General features: G+C 40.2%; 2 long non-coding RNA genes across 2 annotated transcripts; both read right to left on the bottom strand.

The window, feature by feature from the left end:
• Nucleotides 1–9,812: 9,812 nt before the first annotated feature.
• On the bottom strand, nucleotides 9,813–11,548 carry LOC119271499. The gene is made up of 3 exons (XR_005134563.1): nucleotides 11,440–11,548; nucleotides 10,541–10,600; nucleotides 9,813–10,263 (listed from the first exon to the last, which is right to left on the bottom strand). It is a non-coding gene; the product is annotated as an uncharacterized LOC119271499 (long non-coding RNA).
• A 306-nt stretch (nucleotides 11,549–11,854) lies between these two features.
• Nucleotides 11,855–12,433, bottom strand: LOC119271500. Its single transcript, XR_005134564.1, has 3 exons — nucleotides 12,335–12,433; nucleotides 12,181–12,257; nucleotides 11,855–12,071 (listed from the first exon to the last, which is right to left on the bottom strand). It is a non-coding gene; the product is annotated as an uncharacterized LOC119271500 (long non-coding RNA).
• Between the last annotated feature and the right edge of the window lie 722 nt (nucleotides 12,434–13,155).

Here is a 13,155-nt window from a genome sequence, read left to right on the forward strand (position 1 = left end):
GTAGTCTAATTAATTATCTTTCTCCCTACCCAAATACCAAGGGAGGTTTATGAGTCGTATCCTCCTTACGAGATAGCGGAAGTAGCATTAGCGGGAAAATTAAGCTCCTTTTCAAGCCTTCTAAATGAGTGGTTGATGGTTCACTTTCTGATTATTACCCGCTAGCTATTGATGCGGCAGTGTGACGTCGGCCCACTGCGGAATGGGAGCCACCTAACTATGATTCGGTGAAGGTTCCACCTTCCTTCCACAGATATAGTTATAGTAGTTCCACTCGATGTGGATCACGCCCATGCTTGCTCAGCTCCAGGATCAGGCTCCTAAACCTATTTTCAATAAATAAGTCATCTGGTCTATGTTGTTGGAGTTCCGCATGACGCCTTAATCCCACCTCTGTGTCTAAGGAATAGCCTTTTCTTCTTTTCTTTATTGTTTGTGGGAACATGTAGGATTAGCAATGGAAATTTAGCTACGGCCATCCCTTCCTCAAGCAAACAACGCGAGACTTAGTTAACGAAACAGGAACTCCATTCCTTGACACTAATTTCTGATACAGAAGTGGAATCGAAAAAATGCGGGAAAAATGCACATTCAATATTGAGAAAATGTTGCGTAACTGCCCTTGCCTCAAGGTCTTGAGAAACGAGAAACTAGTGTTCGATGGCCCAACAAATCCTATTGGTTTTCGCAGGGGATGTCATTTTTACAAGCTTTCGCATGCTGAGCGTGACTATGGATTTTATATAGTTATGGAATAACCTTCTTATCCGCGAGTTCTTCGGCCAAAGACTCCTGATATCGCTTGTTGGGCCCTTGATTCCGAAGTACCAGTACCGAAGGCAGACTTGAATGCATTAGGTTGGGAAGCGGCCTAGAAGGTGCTTAAAGATAGGTGACAGTTGTGAAAGTTTAGTCGACTTGTCGGCAGCAACTGACCTTTCTTTCATCAAAAGTAGGAATGAAAGCTGGCATGCAGATAAGGAAATCTCTTTTCTTCTCTTCTACTCGGCTACAGACTTTCTAAAAGGAGAAGCAATAAATACAAAAGTGCTAGGTTTGGATTTGAGTGAGATCCCGGATCGGTAGCTTCAGATATCCCCTCAGACTGGAATGAGAATTTCGATAGATTTCTTTGCTTTAAAGCATAGTTGCAGGTAGGTTATGCTCCTTTGCTTCATCCCTATAGTCTAAGGATTGCCAATCAAATAGTAGTAGTAGACTAGCCATATTCATCTTCTACAGTCTCCTGTTTCCCCCTATTTAAAATGGTAAGCCTGCGCAGCAGAAAAAAAAGGCGCTCTAATCGTACTCGAGCCCTTAATCCCCCAATAGGGCTTACTTACCCGAGTCAATTCTTTCCTTCCTGTGCGAAAGCAAGGCCTCTTTCTCGACTTTACTTGAATGCCATTTACTGAGCTATCTTCTTTTTTCTTCTTCTGGCGAAAGCACATTTTATTATTTTACGGAAGCAAGACGAAAGGTCATTTCGCCAATCTGGGGAATAACAGTTAAAGCAATCGATCGGAGAAGCCCCCCTAGTATTGAGAATGAAAAAGTGGATTCATTCCCCAGGCGTGTGTGTGTGCTTTCCACGGGCCTGATCTCGATTTCTTCTTAAGTTGTTATGTCCTCCGAAGTGAAGTGGATTGGTCGAAAGCTAGACTCCAACAGCATCGATACTCAAATAACCGGCTCTGATACATGGCTTAGAACCTTCAATCTTTAGCCATTATTCCCAGTTCAGGTGGTTAGGTACCAAAAGTTATAAATAGGCCCAATTTCTCCTTTTATACTAGATTTCCTTAACAAGGGCATCCAATTCTTGAAACAAGTCACGCTCCCTTGTCTTTCCACTTTCACTTTCATGCCCAGTTCTTTTTCGACTTGGCAATCGTAGCAATTTATGTAAAGCCTCCTGATCCGGAGAAACATTCTCGATACATTCTAGTGAACTACGAAGAGAAGCTAGAACGGTGGAAGCCTGAATCCAGTGAGTGCCCATTCTTAATAAACTTGGGAATAGTAGCTCCTATGGTTTCTAGAGCGAGTGAATGAAACGCTATCTTCTTATGAGCGGAGATAGAGAGCTATGTCACAATCAATAAGTGAGATGCTGTGGGCGAGGAATCTTCTGTCACAATAGAGGTCTTCTTTTCGAATTTAAGTGGGACTAGCTTCTTCCTCAATTGATATTACTGACAATCTAGCAATTCCATCCTTTAGAAGAAGATAAGTAAACCATTTCTTTGAATTGCATGATTGAGTGATGGATGCGGACAATCACAAGCCTACTTTGTTTATAGAAAAGAGCGTATAACCCCCGATCCCTACCTGTTGTAGAGAATATATCGTCTAAACTCTTCTGTGCCATTTGCCGCCTAATACACTATTTCAATATAATGTTGTTTGCTGGTGCACATCTCTTGATTGACTATTTATTGGTTATTAAGCATTAGTGAGCTGACCTATGTACAAGTTCTGAGTCAACCCCCAGATATGTATCTCCTTGCCTTGTAATCTCTCATTCATCTATTTATGTGCATGCTTTAGCGAAGTCTCCAGCCCCATAAATATTAGTTAATGCATGACGCGTAAATCAATAACTAAAACTAAAGTGTCGATCATCCCATGCTACCACAGGATTTTTCAACAACATGACATATTGAGAAAAATCTATGTTAGAGCCGCCATTTCTTTACGGTTACATTAGTGTGGATTGTTCTTCTGATTCTTATAGGCCTGGCACCCTAGCTTCGATAGATTTATTTGATTTTGCAAGCTATGGCACAGGAATGTGATATGGGTCGTATCCCGCACCTCCCTTGATTCCGTGTGAAATCCATCCAAAAAAGCACGAGTTGGATCGGCGTAAAGAACAAGACGAACGTGGTATTATCTCTATTAGGACGGTTATGAGGCTCTGCTCTTTTTTTTCTTTATTCAATATCTATTCTTTGTTTCTTATATTCCGCTAATTGTTATCTTGAATGTATCTTTATGCTTAATAGATAACTGGTGATGCTAGAGCTGTCAAGAAGGCATTGTTTTCAGTATCAACCATCATCTACAAATGCCCATCAAAAGAGACCATTTCTCTTGAAACTTCTGTCCCTCCAAGCATTGTACATCCTTCAGAGCTTCCTGTCTATCCTGCTAGTAACTTCTACTCAGTGTCAGATGTAGCTATACCTTATGGAATGGACATCCAAATCTAGCTATCTTAGCAAAGGAAGTGGCATTCAAATCTACAGGTTTTTCTTCTTTAGCCTTTTTGCCCAGTGTTGTCATTATTGACACGTTTTTGCGATCCCTGTTTTTGAGATCCTCAATGACTACCACCAGAAAGGGAATGTGACCACCATTCTTATTTGATAAAAGTGTCTCCACTATAGCACTAACGATCCTAGACAGCAGAGAAAGCTTGATTGGAGCTAAGAACTATTTCTAAAGGATCCCTTCCACTCTTGTGTGGAAAGATCTTTCTTCGTTCAGTCCAGTCTGATTTAAAACGTGTTGTCTACTATTATAGGGGCTGTCGTTAGGGTCACTCCTTCTTATGCCGGGAGATGGCAGTTATCTATATTTAGAAATAATAAAGAATATGGGTGTGATTGTCATCACAATGGAGTGATCGAGTAATCAGCCCTATAGGTTCCTCTCTATTTAGATAGACCCCATCAACATGGCCATTCCCTTCTCCTGGTAGCAAAAACCCATTAGAGGTTTGATTCTCAAAAGAAAACAGACCAGAAACTCGAAACTATTCCTACTCGCCAGGTGGCTTTATCAATTTGAGTTTAAAAATAGGGAAAAAAAGGGTGTCAAAAGTAGAAGTATCATATCTTCTTAAGGAGCCCAACTCTAGCTAGAGAATAAGAGGATTAGGTTTTGGCAGGATGCGAGGTGCCAACTTATTAAGCATGAGAGTGTAAGATCCCGGTTATAGAAGAAGAGTAGGCCAATCCCAATCTTAGGCTGCAACAAACAAGGAAATTCCTGTCATCAAATCGGCCTAATCCCCAAAAGGAAATCGCAATCCAAAATCCCTATATACGATATACGATAGATTCCGGGCACCTTGCTACATGACACTTGTCTCGCATTGCATTACTGACTGCTTCTTCTTTTGATTTCTTTGCTTTGATGATGCCCTTGTCCCAAAGAGAGTTCTTCAGCTGAAGAGTACTTTGGCACCCTAGAACACATCTCCCTCTGGATGAAGCCAACAGGTCTCAGACAAGAGTATCTGTGGCTTCATCGAAAACTATCAGCCAAAATCCAAATAAAATGCATCATAGACCCAGCATCATCCTTCACTAGGAACTACAAAAGCAACATCCAACTTCAACCTGGCGGCCTCTGCACACAAAACCTCCGATATATAAGAAAATAAAACCTTTTTTACAATATGGGAATTTGGCCCAATAGTCCCTCCAATTTGAAGTGATCAAGCCACCACTGGTACCAGTAGGGAATAGGTACTACCACCTCCTCCAGCTCTAGCTGAGCTCTCCAGTTCTTCTCCATCAGTGAGTTGCAATGGGAGCATCTCAACTGGTAGAATCTGTGCAATCCAAGCCTTCTGGGACATCATCCACCCGCAACTGCTTTCTCTCTTGCAGCTCTTTCATAGCAATGGCCTTTATGTTTGGAGGCTAACCCAGGCATCCATCACTCTCCTCCCAAAGAAAAAAGATGCCAACACCGTCGAGGATTTCAGGCCAATCAGTATCATCTCGAGATTCATGAAAATCGTTTCAAAGAAGAGGAACAAACATTGTCTTTAACAACACTCATCCACTTATTGACATTGACACGTATCAATCGGCGTTTATCAAGGGTCGCTCACTCATAGAAACTTTCTTGGTTGTGACAGAACCACTTATCTTTTGCCACAAACATAAGATCCCTATGGTCCTACTCAAGGTAGACTATCGCAAGTCATTTGACCGAGAAAGAGAAGAGTTGTGTCTTAAAGTAAAGACGAGGATGTGGAAATCCACACACACTTGTCTTTCAGGCCCAGCCCACCAGGGATTTCCAAATCGTTAGCGGCGGGTCTTTCTTCTTCTGGGCGAGCTGCGGAGCTACTTTTTCTTTCTTTCATTCCATCTGTCTCTGTATGCTTGGGTGAATGCCATAAGCGGATTTATATGCCCCGGTTCCCAGGGTTAGGGTATTCCCTATGCTGAGCCTACTCAGATCAGAACAAAACTTTTGGATTCTCTTTCGCCTGTCGGCCGGCTTTAAACAACCTTCACATTTCCTGCTGAGATCCCAAGTCTCCAAGTGGGCCCTCTTGGCCACCTAAGACCTTGGCTTTTTAGAGAATCCCGCTCCTGTGTCGTAGGACTTGTAGCTCGGCAGTCCACCGGGTAGGTTTGTTTATCCTTCCTTTTTCGAGTGTCTTCTTGGATAGTTATAGCGGCCCATAGGCGCAAGATGTACCTTGTGGAGGGCGGCGGTCCCCTGGACATAGCATAGTCCTTTCAGGCAGTGGCCGTTTAGTCCATGGCCCGTTGGATGGTCGGTGCAAGGTCAGAAATTGGAACACATTGATTCCGCTCGTTCCTGTCCTTCGCTTCAGGGCCTGTCCCTCGGTGTGGTCAGTACTCCATACTGTCGGGTAGAAAAGCTTACACTTGTTCACTTATTATGATGATTCACCAGGGCCTCTTTCCTCCTCCCTTTTCTGCTCACTCGTAGGGGTCCAGACCCCCACAAAGGGGGAGGGAGTCGACTGAACATCTCAGCCATTGGCGGGAATTTCGCCCGCATCCGATCCCTAATTCTTGTTCACCCCGGTGATCGTGTTGGGTAAATTGTGACCTCGTACGATCGTATCGGGTGAGCAACAGCCGCTTCGTCACAATACTGACTTATGGGCTAACAGGTCACACTTTGGCCAAGTATCCTACAAAGAGACTCCCGAGAGCCAAAAGTATTAAAGGAATGGCCATAGGAATGGGCGCATCATGACATCTTTATCTGTCTCGCCCGAATGAATTAGTTGGTACTAGAAATGTTATAGATAGTAAACGAAAGGAGTAATAAGAAGTGAAAAGGACAGAGACACTTCCCAACAAGAAAGCAAAGTTCCCACTGATGGTATACTTTGTGTAAGCGAGCTCTAAGATCACATCTTTAGAATAAAATCCTGTTAGAAAAGGAAATCCAATAAGAGATAAGCTGCCCATGAGCATCATGGCATAGGTCAAAGGAAAGGAGGAGGCAAGCCCCCCCCCCCATCTTCCGCATGGCATGAATCACCGAACCCGCACTCAGGAAGAGTAATGCTTTGAAAAACGTGTGATTCATTAAGTGAAAGACGTTAACCGAATAGTTAGAGATGCCGCAAGCAAAGATCATATAGCCTAATTGACTGCAAGTTGAATAAGCTATGACCCTCTTTAGATCATTCTGTAACATTCCAGTGGTTGCCGCAAGGAATGACGTCATAGCTCCTGCAAAAGTAATAACAATCAAAGTCGTAGGTGAGTATTCAAATAAAGGGGAGCACCTTGCTATCATGAAAACGCCAGCAGTGACCATAGTAGCTGCATGAATCAAAGCAGATACTGGAGTGGGACCCTCCATTGCATCGGGTAACCAAGTATGCAATCCTATCTGTGCAGATTTCCCAACTACACCAATAAAAAGTAAAATACAAATCAGAGTTATGGCATTCAATCTCATATTGCAAAAAATCCATTCATTTCTGGGAGCACTAGCACAAGCAAAAATGGTTGAAAAGTCTACTGTTTGAAAGAGAGTAAAACAACCAAAAATCCCAAGAGCTAATCCAAAATCACCTACTCGATTGACAAGCATAGCTTTTATAGCAGCTTTATCCGCCTGAAGTCGTGTAAACCAGAAATGAATTAACAAATATGAAGCAAGACCTGCTCCCTCCCATCCCAGGAATAATTGAAGAAAGTTATCTCCAGTCACCAACATTAGCATAAAAAAAGTAAAAATGGATAAATAACACATAAATCGAGGGCTATGCGGATCCTCAGACATACATGAAATGGAATAAAGATAGACCTAGCATTTAAAATTTATAACCAAAGTGAATTACCATGCTGTTCTAAAGGACTCTCAAAATGATATAAGTGAAGCATGAGAGATCAATTATTTCTATAAAATAGAACCACCGCCGTGCTCTAAAAGATATAAACGAAGCAATAGAGCAAAAATTGTACAGCTCAAAAGATATAAGTGAATCACATAGAGTATTCTAATAAATTCCAATTCATGTGAGTCCCTCCCAAAAGGTGTGTACAACAAGGATGATTGTGGTAAACTAAAAAGCAAAGACTCAAATCATACAATACACTCCAAGCAAAACACATATCATGTGGCGAATAAAAATATAGCTTCAAGTAAAGTTACCGATGGACGAAGACGAAAGAGGGGATGCCTTCCGGGGCATCCCCAAGCTTAGGATTTTTGGCATCCTTGGATTTTACCTTGGGGTGCCTTGTGCATCTCCAAGCTTAGGCTCTTGCCACTCCTTGTTCCATAATCCATCAAATCTTTACCCAAAACTTGAAAACTTCACAACACAAAACTTAAAAGAAAATCTTCATGAGCTCTGTTAGTAAAAGAAAACAAACAACCACTTCAAGGTACTGTAATGAACTCATTCTTTATTTATATTGGTGTTAAACCTACTGTATTCCAACTTTTGTATGGTTCATAAACTCTATTACTAGCCATAGATTGATCAAAATAAGCAAACAACACGCGAAAAACAGAATCTGTCAAAAACAGAACAATTTGTAGTAATCTGTAGGTTTCGAATACTTCTGGAACCCCAAAAATTCTAAACTAAATTGCTGTACGTGAGGAATTTATCTATTAATCATTTGAAAAAATAATTAACTAAATATCACCCTCCAATAAAAAATGACAGCAATTCTCGTGAGCGCTAAAATTTCTGTTTTTTACAGTAAGATCAAAAAGACTTTCCCCAAGTCTTCCCAACGGTTCTACTTGGCACAAACACTAATTAAACACAAAAAAACACAACCAAAACAGAGTCTATATAAATTATTATTACTAAATAGTAACAAAAAGTAAGGAATAAAAATAAAATTGGGTTGCCTCCCAACAAGCGCTATCGTTTAACGCCCCTAGCTAGGCATAAAAGCGAAGGTAGATCTAGGTATTGCCATCTTTGGTAAGCAATCCATAAGTGGCTCTCATAATAGATTCATATGGTAATTTAATTTTCTTTCTAGGGAAGTGTTCCATGCCTTTTTTTAACGGAAATTGGAATTTAATTTCCCTTCCTTCATATCAATAATTGCACCAATCGTTCTAAGGAAAGGTCTACCAAGAATAATAAGACATGAAGGATTGCAATCTATATCAAGAACAATGAAATCTACGGGCACATAATTCCTATTCGCAACAATAAGAACATCATTAATCTTTTCCATAGGTTTCTTAATATTGGAATCCGCAAGGTGCAAGTTTATAAAACAATCATCAAATTCACGGAAACCTAGCAAATTACACAAAGTTTTTGGGATCGTGGAAACACTAGCACCCAAATCACACAAAGCATAGCATTCACGATCTTTAATTTTAATTTTAATTTTAGGTTCCCACTCATTATAAAGTTTTCTAGGGATAGAAACTTCCAACTCAAGTTTTTTCTTCGTAAGATTGCATCGAAGCATCAATGATATGTTTAGTAAAAGCTTTATTTTGACTATAAGCATGAGGAGAATTTAGCACGGATTGCAACAAAGAAATACAATCTATTAAAGAGCAATTATCATAATTAAATTCCTTGAAATCCAAGATAGTGGGTTCGTTGCTATCTAAAGTTTTAACCTCTTCAATCCCACTTTTACCAATTTTTGCATCAAGATCTAAAAACTTTGAATCATTGGGACGCCTTCTAACTAATGTTGACTCATCTCCAGTCCCATAATTATCAAGATTAATATTGCAAAACAAGGATTTAATAGGGGACACAACAATCACTTTTAGATCTTCATCCTTATTATCATGAAAACTTTTCGGTTTAGCGGCCATCTTATTAACTAAGGTGGCCTATTTATCCGAGATTTCAGCAATTAATTTTTCAAAATGAGCAAGCTGAGATTTCAAACCATAAAATTCCTTAGCCATATCATTGAGCTCTTTATTCATGAAACTGATAAAACTTTTTTGTTCTTTAAGCTCATTTCTAGAGAAATTATTATGCTCAAACTGCAAGGACATAAAACTTCTAACTTTGTTTTCGATTTCTTCCAACCTTGTAAGGTGAAGATCAACTCCTTTTGGTAAATCCATAAGGGTAACAAGCAACAAGAGGTAAGCGAGAAAGAGGCGTACGGGAAAGAGAGGGCGAATAAAATGGCAAGGATGAAGTAGAGGAGAGGAGAACGAGAGGCAAATGACAAATAATGTAATGCAAAGGATAAGAGTTGTGATGGGTACTTGGTATGTCTTGACTTGGCGTATATCTCCCCGGCGACGATGCCAGGAATCCTTCTTGATACCTCTTGAGCACTGCGTTGTTTTTCCCTTAAAGACGAAAGGGTGATGCAGTAAAGCAGTGTAAGTATTTCCTTCAATTTTTAAGAACCAAAGTATCAATCCAGTAGGAGACCACACCAAGCTTCAAAATATCGGATATCAGGTTTGTATCGGTTTTGACATATCAGATGTCAGATATCGGGTGATATATCAGACGATATGTAGATATATCGACGAACACCTGTCTAGTCTTGGGTACTAGATCGGGACCACGGCTTGGCGCAAGGGTGCCGGTCCCAACGATATGGTCAAGCAGATAATGATCATTTAGTTATCGAGTTCAACATCGTCATGAAATTATAAACACTCAGTTAGTTCATTAGACCACAAAAGCTAATAACTACAACATTAAGTTCAATACTAAGAGCACGAACACGAGAGAGGAAGTACTAATAGCAGGAACATAATAAGAAAGCAAAAGCCAGGCATACTGACGGTAGAGGCGGTCAAACTACAAAGCAATAGCAATTAGGCATACTAATTAGTAGCTCTGGCCAACTTCCTTGTTGGTCAACTTCATAGGTGCGCTTAGATGATCAACCGCGTGGCCTTGGTGTGAAAGCAACTGGCGGAAGCACATCATGCTCTTGTGCCTGAGACCGTCTTTTTATTTGAATAATCTCAGCTCATGTGGGAAAACTAAAGCATGATGGCACGAACTTCAGAAGATGTCATGTACTCAAAGATGACTTGAATTCGATGGTTCTACAAAACAGATAAAAATAAAGATCATTATTCTATGGATAAGTAAGGAAAAGGGAACAAATAATAAACATCTACTTCGGATTAGCTAGTGTTAATAAACCATTAAAGATTACTGAGTGTACAAAAAATGATGTGCGGTCAGACTATCGATACTCTTTAGCCTATATAACCTAGGTGTACGTCATCCCTTTCTCTACAAAGTACAATTTAGCAGTCCTTTATTGTTATTGTTGAATCAAGAAAGCAATGGAATGATAAATGGATACATTGAACTTACACGAAAGGCCACCAGATATCTCAAAGAAAAGATTGCTGATGTAAACATGTCTATGCCAACCTGTGGATATTTATTTGAGTAGATGTCACTAATTTCAAAAGTTAATATCTGGTATAGGGGAAATTCATGTAGGTAGTAATGAGGTGGTGGAACTGAATTATACAATAAATGCATATGCATATATGAAACACAATCTCTGTCTGTTGTCCAAATATATGAAATTTGCTTATAATCTTGATCCAGAGCAGCCAGTAGGTCTCTAAGCTGCTTCTTTAAAAAGGAAGATAACCAAAAAACTAATAATGATTGTAGCTACATCTTTAATCTGTGAAGTGATACACATAGCCAAAGGCCCTTGAAGATCACATGGCTAAGGAGCATGTCAATATCAGCTTTTATGCAAGTAGAAGCAGCACACTTCATTCACACTGCACTATGATAGCAGTATGTATACATTGTGTAGATACCATTACTGAAGTATAGTGATAAGAAAAGAAACATGATTACTGCACATTATTTATTCGTAATTTATAATATTTGAAGCCCCACAAAAAAAATAAGTTGTAAAGATCACCATGTACGTTGATATGTTCACTAAATCCTGAACTATAGTCAGTTCATAATTTAAAAGCATTATCTCAGGGGCTTGAACTAAAAAAATGAAGAACCAAATATTAACTACATGGGCGGGTTCACAACATATATATAGCAGCAACTCTTATAGATCCTTCCTAATACAGACAATAGAAATATTTTGGAGAGGGTATTGAAGATAAATTAAATTTATTTGGTTCCTAGCCATTTATGTGGGGTTACATGATGTATTCAATGGCCATGAGAATAGTGCAAGGAATTTAATGATACAAAGCTATACATGGAATTTAAGGATAAAGAGTTACTTGTCTGCTGAGTGGGTTCAGAGCGACGAACGTGAATGGTGTCAAGGAGGTCAACAGTCACACTGCCAGATCACTGCAGTTCCATTGCTCGACACCATACATAGAGAGATGATACGAGTTTCTGCTCTATGAGCTAAAGTTCTGCAGTAGAGACACAAATCGGAATGTACATCAGGAATTGGGTAATCAGGGTATTGCGGAAAAGAAGGCAACATTGTATGGCATGTCTAGCCGTTCGACTCCCATTTCACTCCGGGGCACCTGAGTCTAGGGCATGCATGTATACATCGATCTCATACCCTACAGTCCTGCACACATGCAACAGACAAGGACTCAGCACAGAATATTATACATACTTAAACCAAGAAATGAGACTGCAATAAGCGAATCTGAATCATTCAAACCTGACAAAAATACAGCTTCTAGCCAAGTAGCCTGATAGTCCGGATGGACAGCAACATGATTGTGATAGCTGTCATTGTTGCCCATAAGCAACCAAGTGATGTGGCGGTAAGTGCCCACGAGCCGAAGCTCAAGCACAGGAATCGCTCGTACAGGCATACTAATAAGAAACCGTCCATTTACAGCAACGTTAACAAAAATTCTTGGGTCTCCAAAAGATGCCTTGCCTACTGAAAGAGCACGAAGACCAAAAGGGAACCACTCATGAGAATGTGTGATGGTAACAAAGACCACAAGAAGGTCCAGAAGAATTTGGAAAAAAGAAAGCCCTATGATTACCCAGGCGATGTTTCTACTTCTATCTGCCCCACTTGCTCGGATTGCTTCGAGCATCGACAGGCACAGATGGTTGGGGCCTGAAAATGGCACACTAGATTGAGTATCTTGCAATGCAAGCAAAGCACTGGGGTATAAGTAAAGAAATGGCGAGCACCTTTTTGCATCGGAGGTCTGTCAGGCAATGGTAAGTTATCTTTCTCCATGGAACTGCCAAGTTGTGGTGAATTGTCCTTTTCAGCAACAGACTCATTAACTGATCCGACTGTTTCAATGGCCTGTGAGAAGAAACACACATAAATAAGCATAGAAGGAAGGAGAAGTTTGAAAATACAGATGATCTGGAAGTTACCAAGCTCTCTTTGTCTGTGTCAACAAACTGCTTTGTCTTTAAAAAGAACGCACTGAGATTTTGCACTAACATACTTGAACAGCTTCAGAGATTCCAGTAATCACTCTAATGACATCTACGCAAGCAAAGAAGAGTTATTATAAAATCACCACCAAACAAACGAGAGAAAAGATGATTAGTCACAAAATCACTTGTAAAGCGTTCAGGCATATCTGTAGGCCTAGGGAGCTGAGCTATTGGAGTCAATGCATACGTACAGAAGGGGAACTCTGCTTCCATTCCAGTTCTCTCCACAAGTTCAGTGCGCTTTATAAACTTAATCATTAAATGACCTTCCACTGGTCTAAAAACATACTTCCACGGGAATACCAGGAACTTCTGAAACTTGACGGTGTACAGAACTGCAAAGCAAAGCAAAACAACAGAAAATGCGATAGAAAAACAAGAAGACTTAAACATCAGTCAGAAATTTCAAGCTGTAGTTGCATGGAAAGGGTAAATAAAATGGTACCAGCGTTTATAGGACCATAGGCATGGCCTGACTGGATTTCATCTAGATATTCGTTAAGCTTCATCTTAGTAATCTCAAGCCACATTGGACTACATGTAAAAATAGTAAAAGTATC

The sequence above is a fragment of the Triticum dicoccoides genome, chromosome 3A (assembly GCF_002162155.2).
Source record: "Triticum dicoccoides isolate Atlit2015 ecotype Zavitan chromosome 3A, WEW_v2.0, whole genome shotgun sequence".
Lineage (NCBI taxonomy): Eukaryota > Viridiplantae > Streptophyta > Magnoliopsida > Poales > Poaceae > Triticum > Triticum dicoccoides.